Below are 6566 nucleotides of genomic sequence, written 5' to 3'. Positions count from 1 at the left end.
AGAACTGGGACAACAGAGACGCAGACACGGTACCGTGAGTACGCATGCAGCTGCGGCTTCCAAACATTTGATCGCTTGCCCGTACGTGCGTGCCGCTATGTGCATGTCACGTACGTAACTTTGGGGACTTTGGGGAAATATATGTGCTGTATGAACTTTGGGGAGGTGAACGGTACTTTGGGCTGTGGGATTGAGTGTGTTGTGCAGGTGTTTGAGTTGTATTGGCGGGTTATATGGACGGGAGGGGGGAGGTGTTTGTTATGCGGGATTAATTTGTGGCATATTAAATATAAGCCTGGTTGTGTTGTGGCTAATAGAGTATATATATGTCTTGTGTTTATTTACTGTTTTAGTCATTCCCAGCTGAATATCAGGTCCCACCCGCCTCTCACAGCATCTTCCCTATCTGAATCACTCCCACTGCCCTCTAGTCCTTCACTCTCACTTTCCTCATCCACGAATCTTTCATCCTCGCTCAAATTATTTGGGAAATCGTCGCTTTCTCGGTCCAAATCGCTCTCGCTGCTGGTGGCCATGATTGTAAACAATGTGCAGATGTGAGGAGCTCCACAACCTGTGACGTCACGCTACTCGTCTGCTACTTCCGGTACAGGCAAGGCTTTTTTATCAGCGACCAAAAGTTGCGAACTTTATCGCCGATGTTCTCTACTAAATCCTTTCAGCAAAAAAATGGCAATATGGCGAAATGATCAAGTATGACACATAGAATGGACCTGCTATCCCCATTTTAATAAGAAAATCGCATTTCAGTAGGCCTTTAAACTAAAACAAAACATGATCCGGGCAACAGATCATCACAGAGACAGGCTTATTCCATCCTAGCACTTCTTTATATGTATTATTTGTTGGAAGATAACACACCTTTAATTTGTCACAAATTCAAGCACGTACGAGGGAATAGACTTCCATCCATCCATTTTCTTTGAGTCCTGTATTGTTGAAGTAGACTGTCCTCAAATTACAATAATTCACATTTCATATAATATTTTAGGGGTCCTGAGTGACATAGACGCCAGCGGAAACGCTCAAGAATATTTAGTTGCTAATGGTTCTTTCAAAGATGAGTAATAAATTATTCAGCATCAGCATCTCTGACCTCGGCTTCAGTCCTGGTACTCACTGCTGCTAACATGCATTTCATTTCTGTTATTTATTAGTCCTATTTCTTGTTATGATAATAGAAAGATTGAAAAGGAAAAGGTTTTGCCTGGCTGGAACGGAAATGTAAGAAATGCGTGCACAACATACACAGTGCATTAATAAGATAACAGACAGGGATTCCCTTTTACTTATATTATTTTCATATACAAATGTTGACAACAGGCTTCCGCAAAATTCCATTTTGAATTAAGAATAGCCATGAATTTGAACAGAGATTGTAAACAGGAAGTAGAGTTGCATCTAATTCAAGTTGAAGGAAGAAGAAAATCCAAATGAATTATTTTGGTGTATTCCAGAATCATGCTTCAGTTTACAGTATATTCCTTAAAATGTTTTAACCTTTGTTTACCCGAGGAAGTCCCATTGAGAATAAGGGAGTTGTGCCTAAAAAGTTCATACACCAGTGTAGTTGGCACTGGGATCAAGATGGGTAAAGTATCTTGCCCAAGGACACAACGGCAGTGACAAGGGTATGAACCTGGAACCCGCAAGTTGCTGACATGGCCGCTCTACCATCAGAGCCACGCCACCCATTCATTCATCGACAATTAAGAAAACAAATATCTTGTATAAAACTAGGGATGTTCCGGACAGAGTTTATTGCTGCCGATGCCGATACCAATCATCCATGAATAGGATCGTCCCATAACGATCATTTGTAATAACTGTAAGCATTTCCATTTATTTATGGGGAGTGTCACAGTTTAACAATATCAACACAATATTGAAACTACCTTTTTTTACCTGGGGGTTGTAAACATTAACAAAAACAACAACAAATTATTTTGAGAAAATAAAAATATGGATCTAAACCATGGGTGTCAAACTCTGGCCCGCGGGCCAAATTTGGCCCGCCGTGTAATTTCACTTGGCCCTTGAGGCAATATCAAATTAACACTAGAGCTGGCCCGCCAATTATATTCAGCGGCGGTGCCGCGGTAACACCGCATTCACCGCTAATTTTCATACTTGCCAACCCTCCCGGGAGAGTACCAGATTTCAGTGCCCGTCCCGAAAATCGTCACATCCGCTTCACATGCGCTTTTCATCCAGTCCAACGTGTGCTGGCCCAGTCACATAATATGTGCCGCTTCTGCACACACACACGTGAATGCAACGCATACTTGATCAACAACGATACAATTTACACTGAAGGTTGTCGTATAAACAACTTTAAGTTTTGTTAGAAATATACGCCACACTGTGAACCCACACCAAACAAGAATGACAAACACATTTCGGGAAAACATCCGCACCGTAACACAACATAAACACAACATAAAAATACCCGGAACCCTTTGCAGCACTGACTCTTCCGGGAGCTACAAGGTGGGGGGGGGGTTTGGTGGTAGCGGGGTGTATATTGTAGCGTCCCGGAAGAGTTAGTGCTGCAAAGGGTTCTGGGTATTTCTTCTGTGGTGGGCTACGAGATATAATGACTGATGAACACCTTCGTTCAATAATGAAGGTTGCCTCAGCTCAAAGCCTGAGCCCCGACATTAATGAACTAGCATCCAAGAAAAGATGGCAGGTATCTGGCTTGGGCACATCAGATTAGATCAGTGTGTTGCAAACTGAGCAGTAAAAAGGCCTGAATGGTTGATTTATTCATTGTTATTTTATTTTCAAATGTATTAGCCTGTGGAAAAAAAGTTAATGTTGATATTTACCTCAGAAGGCTGCAAATAGAAAAGAGGCATTCAATTTTTATTTAAATTGTATTTGATATGTCATTGATATTTTTGAATTACTATTATTATTATTTGAAACTCAATTTCGCATGTCACTATAAAGTTATATAAGCCTTGCTTGTTCAATATTCAATGCAAAACTTGTTTGGGTCCCTATTAAAAGGTTAATTTGTTCAACCTTGGCCCGCGGCTTTGTTCAGTTTACAATTTTGGCCCACTCTGTATTTGAGTTTGACACCCCTGATGTAAACACTCTAGTATCGATCATATACTGATACGACCTTTGGTATCGACATCACCATTTTGAGCTCCTCTTACGAAGCTTTTGCAACACTGCAAGGTGATTTACCTTCTTGAAGAAGTTTGACAAACCTCTCCTTTGTTGCAATTGACATCTCTCGTGTTGGAGCCATGATTCATGTCTATCCACCTGGTGCAACAGCTCTCCAGGGTGTGAGCACCCCTTTTTTAACAGCAGAATAATTAACAGATTAATTAATTAAAATTTACAGAGTGAATCTATACTTTTGTCCTCAGAATTGAGTGATTCCATAACTATTTCACTCCACAATTTATATTCTTTAATTATTTTAGTGTTTCTTAAAGGAGCCATGTGTATTCATTTCATGTCAAGTCATCATTAAATGGCCCTGATATGTCAAAAGGCATTGATAAATCATGTTCTTTTCAAAAACCTTTATGACTGATAACAGTAGTTCAGCCGGGATATGCTCATTTCAAAATTAGATTAACAGCCCCGAAATCTTGTTATTGTTTTCATTTTGATGCCCCGCCATACTTGCCAACCTTGAGAACTCCGAATTCGGGAGAGGTGGTGTGTGTGAGTGTGTGTTGAGGTGAGGGGCGGTATCGCCTCGTCATACTGTTGACCTGAGAAGCATCAGCATAGTGCCTACTATATATATCCATCCAGCCATTTTCTACCGCTTGTCCTCTTCGGCGTCACGAGGGTAGGGGGGAAGGGAATGGGGCCCTATCCTAGCTGCATTCGGGCGGTAGGCAGGTTACATCCTGGACAAGTCGCCTATATATAATTTTATTCTAATCAAAATGAATGACTGTATTAAATCCACAACTTTTATTGACAGTATATGTTTATTTGAGTTGCAACAAGGCCTTTTTTAATTTTTTTTATTTCAGCAGTTTCTTGTCCCGAGAAAACACAAGACAAGCATGTGTGGCGATTGAGAACCTTGTGTTTTAGGAAAAGGAGTCGCCTCTTTGATGTGAGATTATTGGGCCTCAGCGCCGGATCAAAAGGTCGAGCAATCTCTGACTGCCTGTCAGTCAGTGCTGACTGTGTAAAGTCCGGCTTCAGACATGCTGGTGTCAGACTGCAAGTAAGAGAGACGTCAACCTTTTAATCCTTTCTTTGTCAGCAGGCAATGATAGGAAAATGACTGACAGCAATACTTTTTTGTGCAATTGTAACTTCCTGTATAGTTTGAGGCAATGTTGTTATATTCCTCCTTCATATTGTCATTCATCTTTAATTTAGATTTTAGATTTAGATTTAGATTTATTGGTCCCCTTGGGGAAATTCATTGTCACTGCCGTACATTTAAACACTAGACATTACACATCACACACAAAAAAAATAACAAAAAGACATCATATAAGACTAACACACATTTACAGGCTTGTCAGACGGGTCGGCCGGGCCTGCTGTTAAGGGCGGCTATAGCTGCAGGGATAAGGCTTTTCCTGAGGCGGGCCCTCCGGAATTTGATAGTTCTGTACCTGCGCCCTGATGGTAGTGGGATGATGTATTTGTGTAGTGGGTGAGTGATATCCTGGACTATTGTTTTTTGCCATTTGGATGCCAGTGTAACAGATGTAAACCTCACTTCCTGACACCTTTAGAGTTAGGCTTTTAGCTCATTGGCTAGTGCGCTCGACTCACAAACAGCCTCATTGTGCATTTTGTGATGCATGGATATCATTGTTGTGTTCTTTTATTGCAATGCAATACTGGTTATGGTCTCAACTACACTGGATTTTGAAGTTATTTTGATCTAGTCTGTGTTGGTCTTGAACCCCAAGATTTAGACGGTGAGTGTAGCACACGTACAAATATATTAATTGTCGAAACACAAAAGTGTAGTGCAGCAGGGGAGTGCACAGGACGTATAAACGCTTGAAAAAGGAGACAGGAAAGCTTGATGCTTTGTTAGACGCAAAACACAAGCAATGATCAAGGGCAAGCAGATATAGCATCCTGATTGGCAACCAGGAACAGGTGCGTCCTGATTGCCAATTAGGGACAGGTGAGGAAACCAACGCCCAGACTGGAGAAATAGTGTCAAATGGAGGAAAACAGGAAATGGAAACCAAAATAAGGGTGCTGGGCAGGAAATAAAACAAAATACAGGTACATGAGAAAAACAATGTCATGACAGTTTTGACCTACTCAGTGAACCAACATGCCAGTGCTAAAAACTGTTCATGCTCCAGTGTGAACTTTTGTTTTGATATACCATTTTAGGACCATAGGATGTCACTGTTGAGCTGTAAGATATAAATATTGTTTTCTGCATTTTGTGTATTTCTAGAAACATTTCAATCAATCAATCAAAGTTTATTTATATAGCCCTTAATCACAAGTGTCTCAAAGGGCTGCACAAGCCACGACGACATCCGAGGCCTGCATATAGCAAAATTGAAGAGCCATGGCAGGCCACTTGGATATCTGACATGATATTTTAAATACAAAACTTCCAAAAGTGTTGTATTTAAAACTGAAAAATAAATTTTGGATGATGAATTTTGAAAATAGGTCATTGTATTAAAAATAAAAATAAATGCACAACAATTCGCTCGGGATGGTGTCCTGCTGGCCCCACTATGGACTGGACTCTTACTATTATGTTGGATCCACTATGGACTGGACTCTCACAATATTATGTCAGACCCACTCGACATCCATTGCATTCTGTCTCCCCTAGGGGGGGGGGGGGGGTTTACCCACATATGCGGTCCTCTCCAAGGTTTCTCATAGTCATTCACATCGACGTCCCACTGGGGTGAGTTTTTCTTTGCCCTTATGTGGGCTTTGTACCGAGGATGTTGCAGCCCTTTGAGACACTTGTGATTTAGGGCTATATAAATAAACATTGATTGATTGATTGGAATTCTGAATAAATATAATTATGATTAACTCCTGTAATTATTTTGAAGAAATTATATATTTAGGGTTTTCACTTTTATATATACAGGTATATTTTTTCCAATTTAAAATCTTATTTTTTACAGCAACATTTTTTTTCTTTTCAGTTTCAGACTTTAACTTTCATGTGGGGGGCATGTCATCGACTGAAAGAGGTACGGAATCATGACAGACAGCTTTGCAAAAATGCCACAGGCTGTCCCATATCATGTTGCCTTCAGGGAAAGCAGGAACTAAAACAATTTAACTCAAAACGTTGTGTCTGATCTATTAGGATCCAAATAACAAGGTCAATCTAAAAAACTATTGGGTGTGTTGCAGGTGATCTACTAAGACTGTGGCAAAGGTGGTGCCCTATTTTAACCGTTGTGTAATGTTCATATTGTTGTTACTCAGCCAGCGTTTGTGGGTCTGATGGACCCATTGCATTTTGTGGCTTTTAATGCCTCACAATCAAACACTTTTATGTTAAAATACTGAACAGATGTTTACCTTATCCCAATAAA

The sequence above is a fragment of the Nerophis lumbriciformis genome, linkage group LG14 (genome assembly GCF_033978685.3).
Source record: "Nerophis lumbriciformis linkage group LG14, RoL_Nlum_v2.1, whole genome shotgun sequence".
Lineage (NCBI taxonomy): Eukaryota > Metazoa > Chordata > Actinopteri > Syngnathiformes > Syngnathidae > Nerophis > Nerophis lumbriciformis.
This window is presented reverse-complemented; position numbering follows the sequence as displayed.